Genomic DNA, 10,531 nt, shown 5'->3' with positions numbered 1-10,531 from the left:
TCTGCTCCCCAGATCAAGACAGTCAACTGACAAAGTGCCTTAGAAGACCAGCATACCAAAAATGACTGACATGCCCAACCAGCAACTGGGAACTGCCGAAGTTAAAATCATTATGGGGCACCACCAACTGTATTACCCTGATACATCTAGGAGGTGGTGTGCATGGTATTTACTTTTTGAGTGTATTAAAGACTATTGGGAAACACAAGAGAAAAATTACATAATTGGAGATTCCATGTTTACATAACTAAAGGTGTTCCCATCAAGTTCGTGTGTTAGGCCAATGTGTTTCTCACTGAAATGCCGGGAAGTGTCTGAGACTTTGGTACATTCATTCCTGGAAGTTCAAGTCAAGTAGCAGCGAAGAGCCTACAACAGCTAAGAAAAATGTTTGTAAAGCAGACAAATGGAAGAGCGTTAAAGCTCAACTAGGTAGACTGTTGCCAAAAATGTAAGTATTCCTCAACAGGAAAAATCATGCCTTCACTCATGCTCTCACCCAGGCGCACGTGTTTCTGATCTTATTCAGGGTCAAGCCCTGCTCTCCACTTTGAGAGCAGAACAATGGAGGAATCCAACACAATGGTGATTGGTTGTGGCTTCCCTTCCAGTGGGTGGCACATGCGATAACAATAAAATATACTGCAATCATGGACAGCTATCAAGAGCCAACTGTCAGGAGGAAAAGAAATCAAGTGAGTAGGAGAGTTGCATTCAGGGAAGGGGAGTGGAGAAGGCTGTCTTTGGTCAAGGGTAAGAAGCTTGAGTGAGGTGCAGAGAGCTACACAGCCTTCCCAGGTAACAGAAGCAACGAGGAGGAACAGAGTGGGAATCAGAATGGGAGAGATTGCATGTGCTTCTGCAACAGAGTGTGCAGAAGTGTCAGCAGGAGGAGGAAACAGGTGGGCAGAGCAGCCAGCAGCCCTGCCGTGCCTGGTCCTGTAGTCGTCAATCACAAATATCACTGTAAGTATATGCCCCGAAGGACACAACAACTGAAAATGTAAAGACCTGACCCTGTTAGGACGTAACCGGGAAACTGTAGTAGAAGGAGAGATGGAGGAGAGGTGGTGAGACATTCTGACACCCTCCAGGACGAGGTGGACACCCCTTGGGAAAGTTTGTGTTAGACAGTGTAGCCAGAACAGCCAGGGTGCACTCCAGAGCAGGTAACCAGAAACTCTGACACCTGTAAGCTGAGCAACTGGGGAAGTGCTCTGCGCAGGACCAAAGGGATCTTCCACATGACCAAGGGGAAAGGAGGGACACCTACCACAAGGTCCTGAGGCTGTCCCCATGTCCAAATAAATCAGAATCAGACCTCCAACTACAAGGCTTCCAGCTCCTAGACTGTGTTCAAAAACCTCATGAACAAAGTAAAACATATATATTTTAAAGAAAATTAGGGAATAATTATTGTTTGGGAATGATTTAAATGTAGGAACTGTTTTCCGAAATGAAAAGCACAACACAACGCAAAAACTGAAAAATGAACCAAGAGTGGTGGTGCACACCTTTAATCCCAACGCTCAGGGGGCAGAGGTGGGCGGAGCCTGTGAGCTTGAGGCACAAAGCACATTTCAGGACAGCTAGGCCACACAAACCCGTCTTGAGAAAGAAAGAAAGAAAGAAAGAAAGAAAGAAAGAAAGAAAGAAAGAAAGAAAGAAAGAAAGAAAGAAAGAAAGAAAGAAAGAAAGAAAGAAAGAAAGAAAGAGAGAGAAGGAAGGAGAGAAGGAAGGAGAGGGAAGGAAGGAAGGAAGGAAGGAAGGAAGGAAGGAAGGAAGGAAGGAAGGAAGGAAGGAAGGAAGGAAGGGAGGAAGGGAGGGAGAAAGGGAGGGGAGGGAGAAAGGGAGGGACAGAAGGAAGGAAGGAGGAAGGAAAGAAAGAAAAGAAAAAAGAAAAAGAAGAAAAGGAAAAAAATTAAAAAGTAAATAACTTTCCTATTTAAAATTTCCTGAGAAGAGAACCTACTAGTGCCACTTTCCTAAACTAGTATAATCCTTGACTGCATCCTAAGTACTTATCCTCATACCCACAGTTACCCTCATCAAAGAAGCCCTCCTTTCTCTCCAGTAGCAGAAGGCTACTACAGAAACACCACTGGTCAGAATGTAGAAGACACCCAGTGTAGAGTGCCCACTTGATAAGTCTATGACACAACGCTTATACCTTCCTGAAAGCTCAGAGAATGTCAAGACGCGGAGGAAAGATGAAAAGAGCCAGAAGACCAGGAAGTCAGGTAAAAGATGAAAAAGACATCTAGATATAACAGGAGAACTGCACCCATGAAATCTCAACAATATGGCTGCTGAAAGAAGACCTGGGAAATAACACCACCAGTTGACACGCCAACGTGGATGGGGAAATCCTAGTCCCCTCCCCACCAGTTGAAGGGCTATAAGCAGTTAAAACTTGCTGAGAGCAAGATGATTAACTTCTCCAGAGATGAGCAGTTATCCAATACCAAATGGCCAGCCTTAAGAATATGTACATATTAGCAACACTAAACCTATTCATCATGTTCATATATTTATTTGAGTATATATGTAACAATAATAAAGAATAAGAGGCCATGAATTTGAAAGGGAGGGGGAGCATTATGTATTTTTATTTCAATGAAAACAAAAAATCTTATGGAGAAGAGAAAGGTAGAAATGATTTTAAATGATTTTAATTAAAATTTTAGTTTAAAATTAAAAACTAGAATTTTCCTGTGAAACAAAAACTCATAAACAAATTGAGAAGAAAAGCACCAAAGAGGTATCTGGCCAACTGAGAAAGAGTCAGTGGCCTGGACCTACTCCCAGCCAATCAGAAGCAAGCGTGTCTGTAGCCAGATGTAAATGATGTGAAAAGGCAGAAGGCAGAAAGAGGCAGAACACCCAGTCCTGCTCAAGACAGGCCCACAGCAGCTGTGGACGATCAAGGAAACGCTTCGCAAAAGGCTGCCTGGTCAGTCACTCAACACCCTGCAGCTTAGCCCGAATCAAAGGCTCTCCAACACAAGAGGAAGCCGAGAAATGGAGGAACAGGAAAATTCCCAGATGTAGCAGGAAATTCAGAGCCTGGGGATTACAGAGGAAAACAACTGGGCATGTCACGGATCCACGTCTCATATCCATGGGGAGAGGGACAAATGTCAGGTGGCGGGACACCGGGGCATCTATCTGGCTCTCCCACGGGCTTCCTGGGTAGATGGAGACTGCACTGCCTTGCCTGTTCTTTCCTGGGGAGGCCAATCAGAGTGAGGCCATGTCTTACTCTGGAGAAAACAGGGGATAGGGTATCCTGTTACCTGCCCAAAGCCCTCAGGACCCCAGACTCAGGACCGTGTTTGTCACTTGACCTGCTGTTCAGGATTGGTCCTCTGGGGGACTCCAGGCCATAGAGTGGACCCTGAGACTCAGGATACTGCTTATCTATGTCAGTACTGCTATAGCTTTCCTTGTGACTGTAAAGAGATTCTGGAAGGAAGCTGTGTCTACAGAGTCTGAGTGCAACTGCATTGAAGTGGAAAAATTGGAATGTTGCAAGTCCAGAGCCCAATTATCTGGGGGCATCTTTAGCCCCCTTAATAGCCATTTATTGGTCTTCTTTGTATGTGGTATATCACCATTTGTTACCACTGGGTAAGTCTTTTGGAATGTATAAATAGACCTCTTGTTTCCACCAACCAAAGCCCTAAGACTACTGTTAGGTAGCATCTAAGGCTTGCAACAGTTTCTCCTGCTGTGTGGTAGCCCACCTGCCTGATGTGACCACTGGTATATTTGAAAAGTGGCTCGATTTATCCCTCTGCTTGTTCTGTTGCTATAGAAAAAAAAGTTCATGAAATTGATGATAGCTCATTGGAAAAAGGTATTTGTAGAAGTGTGAATCCGTGTGCCCCCGGCATACTCCCTGTGTTCCTTCACGCACACCCTGTGTTCCCTCACATACCCCGTGTTCCCTGACACACACACACACACACACACCCGTGTTCCCTCACACACTCCCTGTGCTCCCTCACACACCCCCTGTGCTCCCTCACACACCCCCTGCGTTCCCTGACACACACCCTGTCTTCCCTGACATATCCCGTCTTCCCTGACACACCCCCTGTGCTCCCTGACACACCCCCTGTGCTCCCTGACACACCCCCCGTGCTCCCTGACACACCCCCTGTGCTCCCTGACACACCCCCTGTGCTCCCTGACACACCCCATGTTCCCTCACACACCCCTTGTTCCCTGACACACACCCCCATGTTCCCTCACATAGCCCCTATGCTCCCTCTCTCACACACACACACACACACACACACACACACACACACACACACACGTGTTCCCTGACACACTCCCTGTGGTCCCTGACACACTCCCTGTGGTCCCTGACACACTCCCTGTCTTCCCTGACACACACACACACACACACACACACACACCCGTGTTCCCTGACACACTCCCTGTGCTCCCTGACACACACCCTGTCTTCCCTGACACACCCCCTGTGATCCCTCACATACTCCCTGTGGTCCCTGACACACACCCCTGTGGTCCCTGACACACCCCCTGTGATCCCTCACATACTCCCTGTGGTCCCTGACACACACCCCTGTGGTCCCTGACACACACCCCTGTGGTCCCTGACACACCCCCTGTGTTCCCTGACACACCCCCTGTGTTCCATGACACACCCCCTGTGCTCCCTGACACACCCCCTGTGCTCCCTGACACACTCCCTGTGCTCTCTGACACACCCCGTCTTCCCTGACACACCCCCTGTGTTCCCTCACATACTCCCTGTGGTCCCTGACACACTCCCTGTGGTCCCTGACACACCCCCTGTGGTCCCTGACACACCCCCTGTGGTCCCTGACACACTCCCTGTGGTCCCTGACACACCCCCTGTGGTCCCTGACACACCCCCTTTGGCTCCAAAATAAACTTTCTTCTTTTCCTTTGTGGTGAGTGAGAGCTATTTCTCTCATTGAAATAAGTAATGATGTCTCCTGTCTCTGCCACAGGAACCTTGCATCTTCTGCCATTACACTTGAGGCTGGAGAGGTAGGGGGTGAAATCTCATACCCACTATAGCCTTGGCAGAAGCTGTCTCCATCCACCATCCTCAGGGCTGGCTTCTGGGTCACACAGGAAATAAAAGACTGTATGCTAATTGAATGAGTGTAGCTGGGTCTGTTAATATTATTAAAATGCAGAATCACACTCTTCAGTGGCTACAAACTCTATGGAGTGACAGAGTCACTGAACGGTCACAGTAGATTGAATACATTCATTGAAAACAACAATATAGTACCCTCTGGGAAATCAGAAATTTCCATTTAAAGACAAGGACCCAATGAGGTTCGGGGTCTCTGTGCTTTGTTATTTAGTAACTACTAGAAACATAGACATACACACACTTATACACACACACACACACATACACAAAGACATAAGACTCCTGTAATCTGGCATGAACATTCTAATGTTATTTTTCATACCACTGTGTATATTTCAGAATGCCAGTGAACTGGTTCTCCAGACTTGTGACCATCTGTTTATCTTAGATTCAAAAAATGACCATTTTTTAAAAGCATGAACCTAGGCTCTCATAGATAGAACATAATATTCCTGGAGCTGGGGAGATACTCCTCAGTAAAGTTTTGGATGTGTTTTGTAATGTGGTGGCATGATGGGGCGGGAGGAGGGGCCTCAGAGGGCTCATCCTGAGCATCACGCCCACAAGGTACCAGCCATGTCACAGGCTTGTACCTGATACAAAATGATACAAAATGAAGTTTATTTGGGGCATGAGAAGTGGGGGTGGGAAGGGAGTGGAGGCAGGGAAAGGAAGGAGACAGAGAAGGACAGAGAGAGAGGGGAGAGAGAAGGGAAGAGGCCTGCCAGAATGTGGAGGAGGACAGAGAGGGAGAAAAGGAGAGGGGAAGAAGGAGAGGGAGAGGCCAAACAGCCCTTTTACAGCAAGCCAGGCTCTTACCTGGCTGTTGCTAGGTAACTGTTGGGCAGAGCCTAGAAGAAATGCTAACATCAGTTTTGGTCTCACAAGCACAAAAAGTTGAGTTTGGATCCCCAGAGCCTGCATGAAGAGCCAGGTGCAGCAGTACACATTTATGATGCCAGCATGGGAATGGGGGTGAGGGAGCAGAAGGTTCCAAGGGGCTGGCTGGACAGCTAGTCTGGCCAATCAGAAAAAAGGTGGAAAGCACCCATTGTCAGCCCAGCCTCTGGCCTACACACACACACACACACACACACACACACACACACACACACACGGGCATAAATGTTTGCAAAGTCAGAAACATATTTTTGTATGGAAGCATATTTCAAATTAAAATATCCTTCAAAACAGAAGACTGGGAAAAGCATTGGTAATTAGGCTAATAGCAAGGAATTGGGAGACACTTAAAATAATAATAATAATAATAATAATAAAAGGAGAAGGAGGAGGAGAAGGAGGAGGAGGAAAGAAAAGAATTTGTTTTAATATGAAGACAGAGAAGGGTCCCCTTGACTCCGATTCTGGCCTAATTACTTCTTTTCTTCCTTCTGGGTTTGGTCCTGGTTGGCCTCTCCTGACCCAGCCTGAGTGCACAAAGTGGACAGATATGTACACAGCTCTGTGTCCACATGGCTTTGATTTGGAAGAAGAGATGAATCACCCGGAGCTGGTAATCTGATCTTTGCCCTTCTGCTGGTAAACAGTTAAAAGATGCTCAGTGCATTCTTAACCTCTTGAAATGAGAGTAGCAAACAAAAGAGACCAGGAGGGGCCTGGCTCCAAGAGGGGAAGCCATTCATCACGTTCAGGGAAAGGAATGTAAATAGGTTCAGATTTAGTCTCTGGTCCTCCCGAGGCAGAGGGGTTGGGGGCGCTCAAAATGCTCACCTTATTTTGGTGAGCGGACTAAGGGTCAGAGGTCAACAGGGCTGCTCCAACAGGGCCACACAATGAGAAGCTGTTTAAAATCAGAATTCTTTTCACTTTAATTTTTCAAAGCAAAGGAGTCCACCCAGCGGCTGAGTTCTCTTGGGGTCCTCTGTGTGTGTCCTGCCTCTCTGTCACGGAACAATTCCAGCAGTTACAGATCAGGAAACACAGAAGCTGTCTGTACCCAGGGCTGTTGACTACAAGTGGCAAGGTTTCCCATGCCATCATTACGAAGGGATGCCTCTCCACCTTGGGGAAAGCTGGGGGTGGACAGCTGGTCAACTGTGAAATGGGCATAGGATGGTTCATTTCACATGCGTGAAATGTGGGCAGACTGTGAGCAGGACACAGGCTGCTGGCTGGCCCTTCTGTGGTCAGCACTGAGACTGGACACATCTGGTCAACCTGTGGTTTGAAACTTGGACATTGTCATCAGAGGGAGCATTAGAGAGTCAGACACACAGCTGCATCCAGCTGCAGGGGCCGGCTATGAGAGGCAGTGTCTTCCAGGACTGTGACAATAGAACCACTTCGGCCATTGCTGCTGCAGGCAAGGATTGTGGTCGAATGGGTATCACTGAAATTTCTAAGGGTTCATGTGTCCTTTTTTGTTTTTGTTTTGTTTTGTTTTGTTTTTTTCAAGACAGGGTTTCTCTGTGTAGCCCTGGCTGTCCTAGAACTCACTCTGTAGACCAGGCTGGCCTCAAACTCAGAAATCCTCCTGCCTCTGCCTCCCAAGTGCTGAGATTAAAGGTGTGCGCCACCACTGCCCAGCTCACGTGTCCTTGAACAAGGATTTGTACAAGGAGTGAAAATAGGAATGGAGGAGAAAATAGTTCACTAAAGGCACTTCTGAAAGTAGACGATGACCTGGGACATTAGCAGATCTCACACTTTTTTTGTACGTTCTGTTCTATGTCAGCTTCAGTAAAGAGTTCCCAGTGTGAAATATTCCATATGTTAATTTTGGCCTCATTCATCTCCCAAGCCTGCATCCAAACCATCATCTTTTTTGCCTTATGAATGGATTTTTTTAACTGAAATCCGTTATTAAGTAAATTTGCTATATATAACATCATATATATGAAGATCATATAACATATATATAGCTATATAAAATCAATTAGATGTTAGAATTGTGTACCAAATCTATCCTAGGGTTATGTAGCAAAATTTACTAACAAGGGCTGGAGCAGTTGGTTTTGGTTGGCAGCTGTGTCTTGGGGTGTTGGTTTTCCTCCTTAGTGCTGAGTGGGGAGCAGGTGACACCCCTAGCCCCCTAAGGAGTCATAGCTTTTTTCTTTTTCATTTTTTTATTTAGGCAATACTTGAGGTTTTTTTGCTGCAGGAGGAGTGCCCCCTCCTCCTGGTGTCCCACCTCTTACTCCTCCTGGACCCTTTTTGTTGAGATTTTTTTGTTTTGTTTTGTTTGCTTGTTTGTTTTTATTTGTTGTTTTTTGTGTCGGGGTTGTTTTGTTTTTGGTTTGCTTGAGACAGGGTTTCTCTGTGTAGCTGTGGCTGTCCTGGAACTCACTCTGTTTTGCCCTACTCTTGTGGGTGATTTTGATTACTCTCTGAGTTTCAGGGTTTTTTTTTTTTTCTTTTCATTTTGTTTCCCCCTTGTATCTCGTTCCCTCTTGTTTGTGTTATGTGTGGAAATGGCAAACTCAACAAGCACAAACACCATGCTTAAATTGTATAGATCTGTGATTAAAGATGTTATTAATGACATACAAAACGTTTTTCTGGATGATGGTGTAGATGAACAGGTCCTGATGGAACTAAAAAACGTTGTGGGAGAATAAAAGGAATGCAGTCTAGGGCAGTAGATGGATTTCATTCAGTGGAACGGCAGCTTTTGTTGCAAGTTCAGCAGCATCAACCCCAGCAGCAGCAGCAGCAGCAGCAGCAGCAGCAGCAGCAGCAGCAAGCACAACCTCAGCAAAGCACAGACCCAACAGGCTCTTATTCCTGCCTCACAGCAAGCTACAGCACCACAAGCTGTCATTCTAAGTTGATGATACAACATATGAACGCATCAAGTATTACGAGTGCTGCTGCTACAGCTGCTACCTTGGCACTCCCTGCAGGCCTGACTCCTGTTCAGCAGACACTGACAAACTCAGGCCGGCTGCTTCAGGTGGTCAGAGCAGCCAATGGTGCCCAGTATATCTTTCAGCCTCAGCAGGCTCTACAATAATAAGTTATGCTACAAAATGCAGCCTGGTGGAGTACAAACCTGTTATCCAGCAGGTCCTAGCCCCACTCCCTGGAGGGATTTCACCACAGACAAGTGTCATCATCAAGCCACAGAAAACCTTATTTACAGGAAATAAGACTCAGGTCATTCCTACAACAGTGGAAGCCCCCACACCAGCACCAGCACCAGCACAGATATCTGTAGCTGGACAGCAGCAGCCACAGGCCCAGCCTGCTCAACAGCAAGCCCCATGGGTGCTGAAAGTTGACAGAAGGGGGAATACATCTTCTGAGGAAGATGGAGATGGAGAAGAAGACTGTGATGATGATGATGATGATGATGATGATGATGATGATGATGACGACGACGACGACGATGATGATGATGATGATGATGATGATGATGATGAGGAGGAGGAGGAGGAGGAGGAGAAAGATAGAGTAGACGATGGGCAGGTAGAAGAAGAACCCCCTCAACAGTGAGATGATGTAAGTGACGAGGAGGGGCAGGAACTCTGACACAGAAAATGTTGTGTGCCAGTACAATAAGATACACAGAAATAAAAAAAATAAATGGAAATCTCATCTCAAGGATGGCATTATGAATCTTAACAGAAGAGATTATATATTTTGCAAAGCTACTGGAGATGCAGAGTAGTGAGGAGTTGCTTCTTTCCTTTTATAAATAAGACAAAGAAACTCAAAACGTGGAAATGAACATATAAGTGCAGTAGAAGCAAAGCTAGTGGACAAAGCTGGCCCGTGACCACATAGACGCTACTTCAGAGTAGCGAGCCATGGATCTGTAGCACCTGGGGCTGCTGGGCAGGGTGAGGGGTTGTGTAGGAAAACTGTAACTGTTGATTTTAAATACTGGAACCCACCATTGGTAATGAGCATGTAGAGCTTTGTCTGGGCCCAGTCAGAAGATACTTGTTGGAATGATCTGAAGAAATCACCCTTCTGATAGCCTGAACTGAAACTGGCTCATTGTATGTGGTTATATTTGGTAAAAATTGTGAGTGACCTTTTTACAGAAGGGCAAGAATTATGGTATTTAATTTTAATTCACTTGTATAAGAAAATCTAAAACCCATAACAGGTCTTAAAGCATTTGTACGTGTTACTCTCCCTCAGTAACACATACCTCTCGCCTCCCTGCTGTGTGAACATCTACTTAAGATTTAAAGAAAAGGACCAATGGTCACGGTTTGGAGACCAAGTTGACGCAGAAATGGATGCTCAATTTCATCAGGTTTTCATGCTTGTCAGATGTAACTTAAAGACTTGGGTCTTACCTGTGTTGACTAGAATAAAGGGACAGCTTAATTTCCTTACAGAAAAACTGCTCAGTCCCATACTCTAAGAGGAAACCCCAAATTGGCTCTCAGGAAT

The 10,531-nt window shown here is 46.0% G+C and overlaps 1 pseudogene; it reads left to right on the top strand.

Annotated features, from left to right (window-relative positions):
• The first annotated feature begins 8,595 nt into the window (after nt 1-8,595).
• LOC127696575 (transcription initiation factor IIA subunit 1-like) lies at nt 8,596-9,794 on the top strand (annotated as a pseudogene).
• Nucleotides 9,795-10,531: the final 737 nt, after the last annotated feature.

The sequence above is a fragment of the Apodemus sylvaticus genome, chromosome 11 (genome assembly GCF_947179515.1).
Source record: "Apodemus sylvaticus chromosome 11, mApoSyl1.1, whole genome shotgun sequence".
In the NCBI taxonomy this organism is placed as follows: domain Eukaryota; kingdom Metazoa; phylum Chordata; class Mammalia; order Rodentia; family Muridae; genus Apodemus; species Apodemus sylvaticus.
The sequence above is the reverse complement of the archived record's forward strand: the minus strand, read 5'-3'. Positions and strand labels throughout refer to the sequence as shown.